Below are 18,095 nucleotides of genomic sequence, written 5' to 3'. Positions count from 1 at the left end.
TTTCCCCGGCTGATCCAGTTCAGTCTAATTAACAGTCTCATAAGAGCTTACAAAGACACAAGGGAGGAAGCAAAGCATGGCCAAGACTGCTTCTCTTGTCAACAGGGACTTAAAACATCTCTAACAGCGTGGCCTCAGACCTTTGTTTGGAGGCATACTGTTTATCTGCAGTTTAGCATACAGCTCAAAGTACCCTCCCACATCCAGTAACTTGCACTGCTCTATGCCAAATCTCATCCCTCTCCTACTGCCTCCTCCTAAATCCTACTCATTTGCAACTAATCTAAATAATTGTGTCCCTTTTACTGAAGTTGCCATCTCAGCACTTACCCTCTTCAAAACAAGCATACTTTCCAGGAATAAATCCCTCATGCCCTTGTATACTGCTGACCTATTTTCCATAATGTATTTTCCTCTTTCACAGTTTCTAATTTACAGCAGAATTTCATTTGTCACCACAGAACTATTTATCTAAACAACTTCACACAGATTGCTCAGATTCCACCATCTTCCTTAGACAACATCAAATTAAGACAGAGACACCACAAGGCTTTTGAGTGCCATCTCCTGAGTTCATTAAAAAACAAGAGATGCATAAACAAAAAGGGGGCGGGGGGGGGGGGGGAAGCAACACATTTTGTGGTTGAATCTTTTCATCCCAAAAAGCAGAGGCAAAAGCATGTTAAAAGTCCTATACATCTTACAGAGCCATGTGCCAAAGTGCCTGTCTTCATCAGGAAGTCATAGGACTTCGCATTCAGCTGTCCGCATAAACACTCTTTTAAAGGTTAACAATAGCATTTGGGGGAACTAGATTAATAAGAAATCAGAACTACTTGTGTCAATTAGGATTTAAAGGGGGTTGGCATTGTTAAGCCCCACATTTAAACACTTTAACTTTTGTTATGTTTTTTTGTTTTGTTTTGTTTTGGTTTTGGTTTACCTCTTCATACCAATTTTGTGTAACTGGGAAAGAAAAAAAAAAAAAAAAGGAAAAAAAGGGAAAAACCAAACACACAATAGAAGAAGGGAAAGCTTGAAGAAACTTGAAGCAGCAGCAAATTCAAGGGTTTCAGAAAGAAGCAACTTTAGAAATCAAACTGCAATGAGCTCTTTTTCTACTCTATCTCTAGGCAGGATCTTTGAGCACTTCCAGTTTCCAGTTTCACAAGACACATCCATTTTCAGCCTAACTAGCTGAACAACACTAGTAACTTGTTACAGCTACCATTCTGGCTATTTCAGAAGACATTGAAAGAGCTCCAAGAGGTAACTCAAGCAATTTGCCAACAAGCTTCTGCCTTGTCCTTGGAAAGTTAGGCTTGATGTCATTAGGGCTGGAGGACATTTTGTACTTCCTCAAATGGCAGAGAATTTAAGCAAAGACAATGCTGGCCCTACCAATACACCTTAATAGCTGGGAAGGAGAAAATTATCTCGTTTGTCATTGCATGAATCAACTCTTAAAGAGAGTAGACAGTGAACCTTTGAAGAAAGATGCAAGGGTCACTATACCTTATAATTAAGAACTGATTTAATATAAAGGTAAGGCAAGTTTTAAAAAAAATAAAAAATAAAAAATAAAGAGGAATATTCTGTGACAAAGGCTGTGGTTTCTCACTGAAATTAATAAAGCTCATGGTGTGTTTGCACAGAACTACATGACTTGAAGACAACAAGAAAATACGGGAATAAATTTGCATGAGTTCAAAACTGAATTTTCATTCACAATAATCAGCAGGTTCCCTACTATTTTTTCAGTGCCTCAACACATAAGCACAGTTTAATCCTCAACTATGTAAAAGCTCCAAACAGTTCTCTAATAATATTAATTATAACCTTTTTGCTATTTGATTTAATTTAAAAAAAAAAAAAAAAAAAAAAAAACTTCAATAAATATCTTGTACACATGGCTTCTAGGCAATGCAGGCAAGAAGGATCCATAAAATTAATGAAATGCACTTGTCTTTCTCTCCCTACATATAACCAGGTTGAAGGCAATAATGAACAGAGAAAAAGAAAATGAAAAAGAGACTGTTGATGCACACAGAAACAAAATAACATTAATATAATCTTTAAAATAGAAAAGTTAATGCTTTCATAAGGAACCGACAGTAAGATAATATTATCTAAAGAATTAATAATCTGGAAAAGCAAGTTAAAATCAAGTGATGAAATTTGCTAGTGAAATAAAACTTATGTTTAAAACAATCTTTTAAAACACAATCAATGAGCTTTATAAGACTTTTGATGTATATATTTCACACTGGTGGACTGAGAAGCCTGGTGACTGAGGAAATTGAAACTTGAATAAATGTAAGATACTGCATACTGAGAAATATAACCTGATCTAATTCTCAAAGGGTAGAATCTCAAGAAAATTAGCACCACCTCTAAAAAAAGACAACAGCAAATGTCACCACAAATTAAAGAATTAGTGCACGATAATAGTGTGGTGGATTTAATATACCTGAATTTTACTGCAGCATTAATATTTTTGCAGCACATTTAGCTCTAAAAGTAATTTCAAATGGCAATTCCCAGTCTTCTACCCTCTTGGGGTAGTATAGATGAATATTAATGTAATATGTACTTATTTACTCTGTAAATGAACAAAATGCAAAAGAAGTGGGCATCTGTATAAGATATTAATAAATAAAATGATGTGAGAATGCCAAAGTTGCAGTGGAAACAACACATTACTGAAAGGATGTCAATATTCTTCCATCTTTCTTATTAAATTTACAACAATTCTTGAGAAAGCAGATAAAGAGTACAAGGATGTCGTGTATCTGCAGGTACCCACCCCTGTGAGACAGCAGCGGATCACTCCACAGCCTCCCTACCTGCTATGTAGCAAACACGTTCTTTTACCTGTTCTAAACTAATTCCTGATCTGACCAAGCTACACTCAGCAGAGACCGTCACATGTCCAAAGTAGAGCAGGGTAACTTGTACGTCTCTTTGAACAGGTTTAGAAATGATTTCTCTTCATGGTGGAAAAGCAGTGTAGACAGGAAGGATTTAGAAAGAGTACATCACAACAGAGGACAAAGTGTGCAACCTGGGTATGTGTAGGACAACAGAGGTGTCTACACCCATCTACACTCAGACTGGGCAAACAAGCAGGACAAACTGAAAGCATACTTCAGCTGACTTGCGGTAATGGTTAAGGATCACCTCTTGAGCTTTATGAGAAAAAAAAAAATATATATATATATATATCTGCTCATCACACACTGCTATATACATCTAATGTAGCGGGGCATGCTACATAAATGCATAAAAGCCAGCATTGTAGTGGTACAAACACAAAGCAAACACATTTCAGCACTGGAAAGTTGGAAGTTCTTTGTGTAATCAATCCAGGTCACCTAAATAGTATCTGAGTACAAAGCACTTTTCTATCTAATGGGGTAGTCAAAAAGCCAGTTTGGAAACCTGCTTTTCCCCATAAGAAAACCCTGAAAAGCACAAGAACCAAGCAGCTACATTCTGACGAAGGGGAAGGAGAAGATTAACTACAATTGCTTGATAGGTAAAGGAAGATCAGAGCAGAATTTCTACATGGTAAAAATCCATGGAGATAGGAGAAAGTAGGTGAAATGAGGCTAAATATCATAAGAAAACCCTCAATGGGATGATTTATCAGATGGTGAAAGTCCCCCAAGAAAGAAGCAGAATCCCCACTGCTCAACACAAGTAAAAGCAGCGCAAAGAAGTACAAGAAAGGTTGCAGGGAATAACTTGATGCATAGTAAGAGGATAGTTCGGATGACCTAATAATATAACAGGATTTTAAATGACTCGATAATTCTATTATCATTAGCCACATTCACAGCAGCACAAGCTAGAGCAGTGTTGCCATGGAAATCAATCCTTACGCGTCATTGCAGCAAGCGACTGCAATGCAAGGGTTGGGAACGAACTGAATGAGCACCTCCTCTCCTCGAGGAGTTCAATGTTTGCATCAGCTGGGTCACTATCTAACGTGAAAGTTTATATCCAGCTTCCCACAAGCCTTTTAAAATACATAGTAAAGCACAGTTGAGCGTCCAGCATTCATTTATGGGCTGCACTTAGACAAAGTCAGGTGAGACTCGGGGCAGGAGCAATGCGCCGGCTGGGAGAGGACGTCGCTGGAAACTGATGGACGGCTCGCTGGCACTTTGAGTGCCTGTCTCTTCGCATTGCTTGAGTCCTCTCAGCACAAAGTAAACTAACAGTACCGAAAGGACAAGGCTCACACAGTCTAATGACATGCTCCTACAACTCCATCTTGCCAGAAAACAAGACCAGCTTGTATTCCACAGAGAAGGCAAGGAATAAAAAAAAAGGAGGGGTGACTATTTCAGCCATCATTTTCTAAGTAGCCCTATGGACAACAAACTGTAGTAGTGAAAGAATCCTACCTTTTATCTTAGCTTTTATTCTTGACTGAAAACTTCTCCCTTTTTTTTCCCTTGAAAATTCCCAACTTTTCAAGATTAAAGTCTCAGGGAAACAAAGCTCAGCAGTCCCTTGATCACATATTATCATCTCTAAATCAGTACCATTCATGCATGGACATCATTACAGTGTTGTAACACAGCACACATCTCAGCATGATGGGAAATGAGTACTGGTTTCCTCAGTCAGTTTTCCCCATTACTTACAATAAGAGTAGAAGAACATTTGCCAGGAAATCAGGAAGCTAAGCATGGCAGTAATAAAATCCTTAGAGCAAGGGAAAATTTTGGAACTCAGTTTTGAGAATGGAGTTTAAATTGCTCCAAGTACCCTTAAATAGGGTCTTCTTGCACGTTTATTAATAAAACTGGAAAACTCTCCAAAGTTTTTGTTTATTTGTTTGTTTTTATGACAACTGCAAACTTCAAATAAGGATCTAATACTCCTCTTCCTCCAAAACAAAATCCTTTCAGCAAAATAACGTGAACTGAGTGAGAATGAAAGCTTAAATAACTTTGTGAAAAACCACTACACTCTCCAAGTTCCATAACACAGTAAAAAGTGGTTACAGCACATGGTTCGGAAAATCTACTGGCATATGCAGATAGAAAAGAAGATGACCAATTCTGCTCCTCAGAATTTCACAGCACTGTTTCCTTTGAAAAATGCTTTATCAAGGGAAGAAAGTATTTCTTTTGGCCTCTTAATAGTCTACATCATTGCTAAGAAAAATAAATCAAGGCAGAGCCACACAGTACAAAAAGGATATTACAGATTGTTGGAGCCACGTATTTAAAAAGGAACACGTTTTTACCTTCTAATGCTAGTATTTTCATGTAACTCATTATTTCTGCAACACTACACAACGTAGTAATTAGAAAACAAAAAAATAAAAAAAAAAAATCATTAAAAAAAAAGATCAAAAAGGAAGCAGGTCCATATTCTGGTTTGAAAATCAACTATGAGCAAGTAAGTACACTGGGAGGTAAAAATAAACTTTTAAATACTCAATTACAAAAATATTCAAAAAAGGCTAAAAACCATCAGCTTATTTCTTAAAAAGCCATTAAAGTTGACCTTAAAGGATGTATTATATTTCAACTGAGAACCAAAGTACGTATGTCGGAGAAAATATAAGAACAGCAGAGCTTTCAGTATTCACAAATAAATACAGAAGCAAAATATTTGATAGATGTGCTATACAGTTACCCTAGTATATTAAAAAATGTTTACATAATGTAACTTTTTTTTTGTAAAAACTTGTCAGGGATAAGCATATAAAATGACTCAAGTTCTATCAGTGCATTCTTGAGATGCTAGAACATGCCTGAATTCATGAGACATTTATCAACTGATGAAGATACACCCGTTTGATTGAAAACAGTCTGTAAAACACTGTATGTGTATTTTGTTTCTATTATAATATATTTCATTAGTATTTTTCTTGGAATTTAAACAAAAATGTTCCTGCTTGTGTGAGTTTCAAGTCATTAGCGCCAAAACTTCAGCCAATGTTTCATGAGAAAATTATTGAATTATGTCTGTTTATGATTATAACACAGATTTCTCAAGAAAATTATTCCCTCCTGAGCATTAAAAACCAAACGAGTATGAAAGACTAGAATGTGTTTAATGTGACCAAGGTAGCTTTTCCCGCCAAAATGCTTCAATCTAATCCAAGGTAATGTTTGAAAACTTAAACAAAGTGTAATAAAAGTTATTTCACTTCCAAAAATGACATGCATTTACTAGAAAAGACTCGATAAAAAGCTATCATTAAAAAAACTCCAAATCGTGAAGGCCAAGAATTTTACAATGCAACTGCTGTAAATAATTTCTATTTTTTTAACGCAAGTTCATGGATGAGTCAAAAAGAGCATGTGTGAGAAAGAGAAAGAAATCCCACTGCAACTGAGAAATTAAACTGAAAAATTAAATCAAGGAGCCAAAAAACAGACACACAGATGGTAAAAACTGGCAAAAATAAAAAGTAAAAATCGTGCTTTTAAGTACCAACAGATGCAGTGACTTTAAAATATTACTCCTTGAGGATACACAAAGACAATAATCCCAGATTGTGATTTCTGGGCCAGTCTACTGCTGCACTAGATCCACAAAATACACCGTATTGTACAGAGGAAAAATGACGTGTCAGACGTGGTGATATTGGCACTGCCAGTCTACTAAAATATAAGAGAAGAAAATTAAGCTATCCAACACTGTGAAATTAACGTCTTCAGCAAAAAAAATAAAAAAAAATAATAAAAAAAAATAACAACTGTGTAAATGAGATAAGGGAGGTGACTTACAGAATACATTTGCAGATTTATAATACTACAGGACTAAGCATGAACTGGTTATTTGAGCACTTTTAAAACATTCTTTTCTGAAACTATTCTGGCTGCACACTGCAGCTGGAAGCGAGCCTGTGCTGCTTCCGAGGTTCGGCATTGTTCAACTTCACCACGTTAAAAGCTTTGCTGGTTTCCAGTCTTACTCCGGGTCTCCTGATTTCAGCCACCACAATCACATACAAGCCGTCATGGTTCAGGCTACCAGTACTAACACGGGGACAGAGAAATAATCCAAAATTTGAAATTTGAGAAACTGCTGTGTGCTTTAAGTTCAGCTTTTCCTGAAAAAATAGTCTTAAAATCAAAACTTGTGGTAAATAATTACCATTACTACTTTTAAAAAACATTACTAAAGACTAGTATTCCAAATTGTTAAGTGGATTAAATTGATACTGCTCCCTTATTTTTCACAAACCCAGCACCTTGCACTATCACAATGATTTCAGGCTAACTGTAGGTATATACCCATAAAGCTACAGCTTTTGGGGGCTAAAGCAAAGTAAAAGTCAAGGAAAATAAAATATTAATACTTTACTACCTTTTTTAGTATGTAAACACGTTTACAAAGGGCACTTTCTCCTCTAAAACGGAAGGAGGGTATACTATAAGCGTAATGTCAAGAAGGTGACTGGAAAAGTACATATCTGAAGTCAGGTCTACAACTGACGTACGGATACATTTAAACGCATAGACACACACATTTATGCCTGTGCATGATGTCAGTGAGAGCATTTAAACACTGCCTGTGGAAGTGGGCAGCTAGGAACAGTTTGGTACTTCCAGTACAACGACAGGCGTGGCTGCTCTGGGCACGCAATCTGCACTAGCTTGCTCAGGAATGATGGTGGAAGATGTTGCCTTTGCACACAGCCTGGTTTTAGTGACCTTCAAATCACCAGCGAAATCCATCAGTTCTGATGAGAGGATGAGTTAAAACAGACTTCACAAAGAGAGAGCTATTTATATTGATGGAGTGTAACTACGAGGACAAAATACTGATGGGCTTACTTTCTGAACTCTGCGCTTTGTTGTTATAATTATTGCCTAAGAAATCAAGATAAATAAAAATGGCTTGATGGAATACTCAGTCTAAGCTTCAATAATGTTAAATAGAGATGCTCACAGATATGACTGCTTTCTTTTGGGGCATTTAATTTAGTCTGCGCTCTGGATAAATGGGTTGAAATTATAAGCAATCATGAATTCTTGAACATTACGAAAGTAAAGATTTTTGAAGACAAATGAGGGTGTCCACGAGGAAGAGGAAATTAAGCTTTGATATAAAGTGACTGAACACTGGCTCCCTGCCAAGCACCCTGAAGAAATATTGGTAGGACCAGAGAGGTTTTTGTTCATACTCAATACCTCACTCCACAGGTATTTATTCCACAGCGTGTAAGAATGTCTGCAACATACAGCCTGAAGAATATATTTTTTTTTTTCCTTTTGGAAATAGTTGCACATATGTATGCTGGCCTCAATATTAACTGTGAAAATAAACAATGCTTTAAGTGGCAAATGTGCTAAAATAACGCAAATAGCCAACTGATTTTGCTCATATTTAAAAATAGCCATCTCTGGGTTGAAATATATATATATATAGTATAAAAAATCAACCCAAATGAAGTTAAAGTAATCACATGCAGCTGGGATGAAAGTGAGTGATACCTTAATATGGAATGCTTAAAATATAACATACAAGAGATCGGAACTTAAAAGGAGTATTTATTTCAAAAGCAAAATCTTTACAGCAGTCTATTACAGGAAATCTTTAGTTCATTAATATCTGTAGTGCCACTAGCATCATGTGTTTCCAATCGATTGCTTCCTCATGGAAACACTAGTTGTGCTGAATTTATTTTAATTCTGTATACCCTGAGTATGGAACTTCCATCAGCGAGAGTTACAAATCAGTTTTCCTTGTCTGAGACTGAGCAAAAGCCCTTACCAGTGCCACAAGGTAGCTGACAGTTAGTTGCTGGGTCTTAGGAAAACTATTTTATTTATTAAATCAGATCAAATAAAATAGAAGATTCAAAGGAACAACGCTGCTTCTCCTGGTTTGCATGTGACACATACAAAACTAACTAACTGTTTAGTACATCCCGATTTCCTACCCAACCTAATTCCTGTTCTCTCTCCTCATCCCCTCCCCAGCACTGGATGCTATCTAGATTGACCATGTCAGATGCAACTCCAAGTAGTTTCAAGATGAATTCAGGATGGACTTATTTTCAAATCAGTCAGTGAAGGAATTGGCAAGGCTGGACTATTACCTTCTTTTCTTTTCTCTTCCCCTTATACTGATTAAATAAATTAAAATCTTATGGTATATCCCATCAGCTAGGTCACATTACGTAATTCCATTCACTGAGTTGCTGCACTCACTAAATCTTGTGTCATTTCATGAAGAATCACGACATTTCTCAAAGTATCCTACAAATTACATTAGCCACTTAATACAGCTAAAGAGGACAACATTAAATAACGAAACACTCATACTTAAGCAATAAAATCAAGATTAAATTTGAAACCACAAATAAAACAAAAACACAGACAAATTGCTCCATGTAATTCAATTATTAACTCCAAGTTACACAGTAGCATCATCCACCTTTGCAGCAAAGTGCAACTATGTCATTAAAATCACTTGCCCATGCAAGGTTTTTAAAAAATAACTGACTGTTATTTATATCAATGGAAAATGAATTAATTATCACTTCCACAATCGTCAGCTCAAATTTGGCCCTCTTCTGCAAGCATCTTCCTATAATTAATAATTCATAGAAGGAAAAATAATCATCCTGCTATAATTGAATAAATTAGTTAAAATTTCCCATTCATATAAAATCATCTACTTCCCTTGCCCAAAATAAGCACTCTTACTTTATTTCTGTTCTGCTTGGAATTAATTGGCTTGTGTGACTCCAAAGGATTTACCTGAATCTCTCCTAATTACTACAGTGAGAAGCAACAATTCCTAATTCCCCGTTCCTGTCTGGGTAATTCCTCGTGTTTTATTGCAGAAAATACTACAGTTTCCACTACAAACTTGTAATATAAATATTTCTTGAAAATAAGTAACATTTGCCATTTAGAAGAAAAATTGGACCAGGAAGAAAATTAGACTGTAAAAAATAGTAATAAAAAAGAGCACTTATTTTTCTGTTTCAAGGCAAGCAAAGTAAAATGAAAATCAAATTAACTGAAAATTAAGTTAACTTGAAGCTTTAGTTAAGGCCAGGCTGACTTCTAATGCAGAGTTATAAAAGTTTGGCTTGGCAGCAAAATTAAGCAAATTCTCAGTCCTGGATTTTCTTATGATTTGAAACAAACAGAGGAAAAATAAATAAAATAAAATAAAATAAAATAAAATAAATAAAATACAGATTTGAGACAACTTTTAATTTTAAATGGTGTCTTTCTGATAGAACATGAAGAAAGACAACATCGAGACACCTGAAAATAAAACAGAAAAGGGATTTGGGGAGCTGGGATTTTGAGATGGCATCACTTCTTTCCTAGGAAGAAAGGAAGAAGCTTTCCAGTAGAAATATACATTGCAAATCACAAAACAGACATGCATGAAGAAGAAATGAGAAAATGAGAGCATAGAATAGAAGTTTTTTCTTTCCATTAAAAATATCAATATAATGTACTACCAGTACCATCTTCTGAAATAGAAATGCAGAATCTTTTTCTAAGCAGCAATGATACAACTAATCACTTGCACATTTACACTTGGGTTAAAAGGCTGGAATGCAGCAGAATGTGAATTTTAAATTAAGAAACTTCACCAAGGGCGAGGGAGAATCCTCTATAGACACAATTAACAAAATTGGTTTAATACACTTAAAGCCTTTAACCTTGTGGTCTTTGAAGCAGACAGTGGAGCTGCATCTCTTTCAGGTTTGCACTTAAATAGTTTTGTCCGAAAAGGCAAGAAAACAGCATTGTGTGGTTACCCTGAAAATGCCCATGAGGTGTGCCAACCTCATGCACTGCCCTGAAAAGTTCTAGTGCTGTAAACTAATGAAATAAATTATCTTAATTCTGTGAGATCTATTTTCATTTCATTTCATATTGCCCACCAAGGGAATGAGGAGAAATTCTAATTTTATTAATGTATTTCACTCCTGCCTTATTTTAGCAGGCTGCATTGCTTGCTCCCGCATCGTGGAGGCCACCATGCCAGCCCCTGGGCTCTCTTCCATGCACACCAGGCTGTGCTGAGTTGAACCAAGCCAAGCCGAGCCGAGCTGCCCTGCTCGGCCCCGTGGCAAGAGCCTGGGGACCAGCACCGGAGTGCTACGGCCCCGCCAGCCATCAGCACCTCCAGCAGTAAGAACTCATCGCGCCTTCCCACCAGGGCTTCTGAGGACACAGCTTGGGAGCAGCAGCAGGCACATCATGAAAATACCGAGACCGTTTCTGTTATAAACAACTAGCTGGGATACAACATCGTGTACGCCCGTGCTAAGAAGAAAACACACTGGAAGATAAATCTTCTCCACAGCGCGATGAAAGGAAAGGAAAGCAAGTTTTTAAAAGCAGAAGAGGAAGATCTGAAACATCCCTTAGTCAAAGCACTCTTCTGTGCACAGTAAGGGACCTTCAGATGTCCTTATCTGACCTGCTATCACGGACAGGCAGCTGTCAAAAAAGCCACAGATGGTACTGTTCTGCAACGTGTTTAGGAAATGGTAGGAAAAATAACAGCAATAATTTATTTAAAGGTTCTTACAGAATCTCCATGTAATTTAAAAGAGTTATGACATACTTCCCTGGTATCATAGCTTAATTACCATTAACTAGCATTATAACATGATTACTTAAATAGTTTGGTCCAAAAAGGGCAGGAAACCAGCAGTGTGGTTACCAGCAACCCTAAAAATGTCCATGACGTGTGCCAACACTCCTCAGTAAGGCTCTGCAGAACAGTAGGTCTCTTTCACATTTCAGCCCAGTTCATCTGTGCATACGTGTGTATGCATACATGTCTGTAAGAGTGACTGTTTCGGATATACATCTGCATGTGGTGCATGTCTATTTCTATAAGAACTAAAATCCATGAGGGATTTGTTTTGTTTTTGTGAAGCCAACTTTTTAATTGTGGACTCCTGACACCTCTCCACACACAGAACTGCACCCTGCCACCGCATTCATATCTACACAGCAGCACATAACCGAGCACAGGCTGCAGCCCTGAAACCGTCTCACCTATTTAATACACAGTATGAAATGACAGATTATGTTTGAAGGAGAACAAGATAGATGCCAGCATGAAACACTGTTTATAAAAGCAGCACTACTACAGCTGTCCCCAAGCAATAAAGCTGTTTATTCCAACCTCCTATCTCATATAAACTGAAACCCTCAGCACAGAAAAATAACATTAAAGCTGTTCATAACTCCAAGACAAATACAAAAAAGAAACTCTTTCCAAAATATACAATTCAGGGCATGTCCATAAATGTCCATTTTGCATAAAAATACACAAGCTTCTAAATCCCATGTTAATATTTTCTTAAAACTGATACATGCTATAGTTTGAACTTTGAAATTTTTACTTCTCTACGTACTAATGTATTCATTATAAAGATGGGCCTTTCTCTTTAAGGCTTCTTTTTCTGTGGTTATGCACACATTGAAAGCATATTGATAAATATGTGTATTAGCATACTCGTATCTGAGCTACATGCAGAAGAATACAGAGATTCTTCTGAATTCAGCATATGTGACAACTATTCCAATGGGAAAAGAATTTGAGTCTACACAAAAATCAGGCATAGATCAAGTTAGAACCTAAAACAAATGGCTTTTAGATATGGAAATTAAGTTTAGATTTAGAAATCTGGATCTGAGCCATTTAGGTTCAAAGTCAGACTCAAATCCAGAAAAGGCCTGCAACTCTGATTCTCACTGTAGGAAGAAAAAACAAATGGTCAAAATTTCCACCTTATAAAGCAGAAATCACAAGTATAAAAATACAAAATTCACATGGCCATCGTAAGAGCTTGTTTCTGTGGGACTTGGGCACCTAAACACCCAGCAGAGCCTCAGCCACTGGAAGTGTCTCAGTGGGGTCCAGCCTGGACGCAGCTCAGTTGCCCTCAAGCACATCTCAGCTCAAGGCAGACCTAGACTCTGCTACTATACTGTAGCTGTGAACATATAGATAGCATACCCGTCTTTGTGACAGAAATGTGTTCTAAGGAACATAACATTTCCTACCTTCTTTCTGTTTTACACTTTATCTGCTGTCATGGTTCTATATTATCATGAGAAAAATGAAATGTAAGCACTCAGATAGGGAGGAAAGCAATGACTATTTGAAAGCAATGTCTATTTGACGCAGTGCAGAATAACAGACAACTGGTTAAGACTGAAGCCTTGCTAATCCTTTTCCAAATCTTTAACTAGCAGAATTCCTTACTAATGACAATATCTTTTCCTGCAGTTTCAATCTCCACACACAAGCAGTTTGAGGCAGGAACAAACTCTGCCCCACAAGCCTCTCCATCTCCTGTTCATGAAACACAGAAATTGCAGACCTTTACATAGTATAATTACAGAGATAGTAAAACAAACAAACAAACAAAAAAAGTAAAAATAGACCTGTTGGACAAGGAGAAACACAAAAGAGGTACACCAGTGAAAATAAAGATGATTATATACATTAGCTTTACCCCCGTGAAACATTCAAAACTAAACAGAACAAATGAGCTACATTTCTACCTTCTATTCTTACATAAAGGCATAAAATAGAATCAGGGTTTTTGTTGTTAAATGCAAAATTTGACAATATGGGCAAATTGACATATATGAATCCAAAGGAAATTAATGGTTTAAATTCACCAACCTATCTCTAAAGCTCTGATTTTCTTTTTCAACTGATAGTTCTGAAATGCACTAATTTATACCATCTGAATGTTCTTAGAGTTGATTCAATCATATTAAAAGCAGGCCTTACTGTGCTGAAAATAACAGCTGAAGGCAGGTACTCTGTAGCTGGAGATTTAAGACCATATGCTATTTGAACATCTGATCTCATTGTTGAAAAAGGAACCAGAGAGACTGTACAAGATCACTATGGATGGATGTCATAAACAACTTACCAGAAGTGTTCTGCACAGTAAATTTCTGCTCAAGAGGACAGCAATAGCAACCACTTCTCATCCCATTTCAGGATATAATTTAGTTGCTTTCATCTCTGGCTTTTGCTAGGTACTTGGAAGCCACTGGGATTTTAGGAATCAGACCTGTTCTGGTGTAATAACCATGAAATTTTACTTCATCCCCTACTTTGCTTTCATTAGCTGGCAAGTACACATATATACAGATATGTATCAAATACAAATATATATATGCATACATATTTAAACACAGGTTTAATTGAACCAATCTCTTTGTATTTGCAAATCTGATCAACTGCTTCAAAATGAAGCAGGGCTGCTGTAGAAGTTCCCTTTCCTGCTGTTCTCGCACCTTTGCCCAGCACACAGAACAGCAGGGTGCTCTTAATCCTTCTGCGAAATAGGCTTCTCCAGCAGAGCAAGGAATATACTATTTCAATTCAAGGTTTCTTGATCGCTGCCAGCTTCAATATTCAACTAACGAAACTAAAATGACCACCCAAGAGAAGCGTTCTGTATACTTAAATTTGAAAAATTGGTGAAAATTTAACTCTTTCATATGTTACATTTTCATGTCTCCCTGGTATGAAACAGCATGATTCCAGATTTGATCAGGCCCCTGAGCAAGTCTTGAGGTGAAATGGAAAAAAAAAAAAAAAAAAAAAAAAAGATTTCTCAAATGAAAGTGGTATTACCATATAGATGAATTAATTTGGATAGAAGTAAAGCATTCCAAGTAATTTGTCAAAGCCTGGTTGCTGCAGGAGAAAAGAAAGTGCTGTAGAACGGAAGGTGAAGAAGGGGGAAAAATATATATATATTTTATTATAGATTTCAGAATTAATTTCTTATCACTATCACTTGGCAATCTCTATGACAGAACTAGTGAAATTATTGAGTGAAGCAGTAACAAAAAATACAGGCCTTGCCTTTCTAAAGGTATTCTGAAATGGTATTTGGATTTTTGATTTTATAACGGCAAAGTGATTCTTTGGTACAAACAGTTTCATATAACTGCCTTCATGGCCATGAGAAATACCAAAGCTATCTGAGAATTTCACTGATCAATTTGCCCTGTAGAAAACTGGAGAACTCTGGAACTAAACTGGGAACAAACCTTAGGTAAAAGTAGCTCACCAGCATATAAAACCATAACATCTTAAAGGACGCAGGAGGCAAAATTAATCTTTTCCACTTCTTTGATGTATCATTCTCATTTAGCAGAGCCCTAGCAAAGCTTAATAGGTAGGAGCAAAAGCAATTACTTCAAGGAATTTTAACAGGCTTCATGCATTCCTCCATTTAAGGTGCTAAAAACTACACAAGCCTAAAATATTTCTCTACAACTACTAGAATATAAATCTAACCTGCCTTGATTAGTCCCTGCTACAGCAGCCTATAATGATTTCCTAGAAAGGAGGTATCTTGCACTTTCATCTGCAGAGCAGGCCGTGATGCTGCAGGATATTGGTTGCTCCATGGTTCTGTGTATCGGAAATGAGGCGCTGTCCACAGAAAAACAACTGCACTTGTCTGGCACATCACAATTCCAGCAAACGTTCATGTATGGTAGAAGCTAACAGTGATCATTCTTATGTTTTTGGTGTCTTGTTTCTCCTTATATTCTAAAGAGGAGGTGAGGCAACTTTCAGAGAAGCAACTCAATCCAAGCCAGGAAAGCCGCCATCCAAGAACAAGCCCCTGGAGTCTGCCACATGAACGCAGTGTTTCCGACCATCCAGCCTGCAGAGCCATAGAGGCAGGTCAGACCAGAACTGTTACCATCCCTCCTATCTGTCATGAGTCCTGCACAGCTGGTTTCTTCTTGGCATGGCCTAACACCTCTCACCAGACCTACTGTCTGCTACTTCTTATGCACGTACTGGCACAGACCACTCCAGCCGCCTCCAGGGCTGTGCTGAGCACACAGGCATCGGTCTGGAAGTCGCTAAATGAATTGACTTTGCCAGATTAGCAAACTACACTGCAGCCTTGCTGTTGGAGTTTCTCATTTTGCATGTCTGCTCTCAGGTTACCCATTTCCACTGACAGTATTTCTACAGGTTTGAACAGAGAGCTTTAGTAAAGGGGTGAAAACAGGATATGGAAAACTGTATTTTGAGAAAAATAAATGCTATACACAATATAAGTATGGAACTAGAGTATATAGAATATTTATAACTAAAATACTTATAAATTCAACAATATTTCTGAGTGAATGATATGCTTTAAAGCCAGGGGCAGTAAGATAGGACTGGCCTTTTGTCTCTGGCATAATTATATATTTGTAGTTCCTGTAGTTACAAGAACTCTGTACTTGTCTTTTTAAAAGAATGAGAACGTGACTGTGTTCTGAAATTTCTGGTTTGCTTATTACCAAGCTTTCCAGAAAACTCTGCTAAATTAAACAAAAAGCAAATAGAAGTGAAAGGCCTAATCAGTGAAAAACTAAAAGCCCACAGAGGACACAGAAAAAGATACTAGAGTTTAAAACCCAAAGACAAAGGGAAGGGAATTTCTCCACTAGGCCCTTCTTTGCAGAGCTGTGCTTCATCCTCACCACGGGCTTTCTCCTGTTCATACCCTGTTAGATGGTTTTCAGTCTAATTAATTATCCTGCTGGCATGAAATCGCACAAACATCTTCCAGGTACAGGCAGATTCATTAACACATTGTAAGAATTAATCCTTTCTCTTTCAAAAAACAGCAAACAAAAAGCCAAAAACTTGCTCAGAAGCAATATGAATTTTCAAATTCAGACTTCAACCAGTTAACTAGGGTAATAAATGCACTTTCAGACTACCACTAGTGCCAAATTATTTACCTGATTTGTGAATAAATTGAACTAGTTAAGCTGTTCAGAGACCAAAATCAGCAGAAAACTTAATGCTTCTTTGAACATGGATGCTCATCTATTGAAATATTCATGTACCCAACATTTTACAGGAAGATCACTATTAAGATTCCCAATCCAACCTCTTTTGCTGAGACAACAGTTTCATTAACTGCCACAGTGAAAATCTAATGACGCATGAAGTATGCCTCAAAAACATCAAACAAACAGCACTATCACAGGAGACACCTTCAGATCTGGGCACCAACTTTCCAGTGCAATACAGACGGAGACAGCAGTTAAACTCACCCATACTACCTGGACTCCTTCTGAGGGGAAAGCAGCAATGGAATTGCCAGCACCGTTCCTGTCATTAAATGTGCAGAGGAAAAAATACAAGGACCAAGGACAGAATTTCTTCATGAGTCTTTTGAGTTGAAATGAATCTGTAGCTAATTACAAGATGCACAAATAGCTAATAGCTCACATTTGTTGGTTTGTGGGGGGGATTGTGTTTTTTTCATTTGTTTGTTTGTTCATTTGTAAGATTTTTAGACTGTGTGCTATTACTTAAGTAATATTATTTAACTAAGAATAGGGATGAATAAAGAATGTTTGGAATACCCTAGGATTAAGGCATGCTGAACTTCAACTATCAGTATGACTTCTGTGGGTAAGGGAGAGCAGTCGTAAGATACCAACCCGGGTATAGATTTAAAATTTTTTTCCTCTGTTCACACGGCATGGTGTGAGAAGCTTGGGCTGCATCAGAAGGTAAACTTCACTTTGAAACTCATCTGTATAAAGGAAATTCTGTTTTTATAGCCTAATGCTATAAAATACAAAGCTTGTACGTTAACGTCAATGCAAAAAATCAACACTGCATAAGGAAGAAAAATGAGAAAATAATCCCATATATGCACTGTTCTATAAATGGGCTTCCTGTTATACCTCCAGTCTCCAGAATAAAGTTGCATTTTTATTGTACATTTCAAGACACTTCTTGAAAAATCTCAGACATACAAATACATGAAGTGACTGCTATGTAATATTAATTTCAGACCTTCAACCCTCTATGACTGCCAGCTTATTAATATAGGAAAAACAAATTGGAACTAGTGTCTCAAAATATCCCAAGATCAAAAGTGGTAGAAATGTACACTAAATAAATATGATAGCAGTTCCTTCGTATTTATTATTCATATATTTTGCAAGGTTAAGAATAACAAGCATTTAAATCTGCAGTGCCTAACCTGACCCACATTGATCTCGTGTAATAATATTATTAACTTTTAAAAGCAAAATATTTATAAAAACAATATT

At 36.9% G+C, this 18,095-nt stretch overlaps 1 protein-coding gene across 29 annotated transcripts in view; it reads right to left on the bottom strand.

Moving 5' to 3' along the window:
* PARD3 (par-3 family cell polarity regulator) overlaps positions 1–18,095 on the bottom strand; it is a 444,355-nt gene that overhangs the window by 234,296 nt on the left and 191,964 nt on the right. The window lies entirely within an intron of this gene.

The sequence above is a fragment of the Oxyura jamaicensis genome, chromosome 2 (genome assembly GCF_011077185.1).
Source record: "Oxyura jamaicensis isolate SHBP4307 breed ruddy duck chromosome 2, BPBGC_Ojam_1.0, whole genome shotgun sequence".
In the NCBI taxonomy this organism is placed as follows: domain Eukaryota; kingdom Metazoa; phylum Chordata; class Aves; order Anseriformes; family Anatidae; genus Oxyura; species Oxyura jamaicensis.
This window is presented reverse-complemented; position numbering and strand designations above follow the sequence as displayed.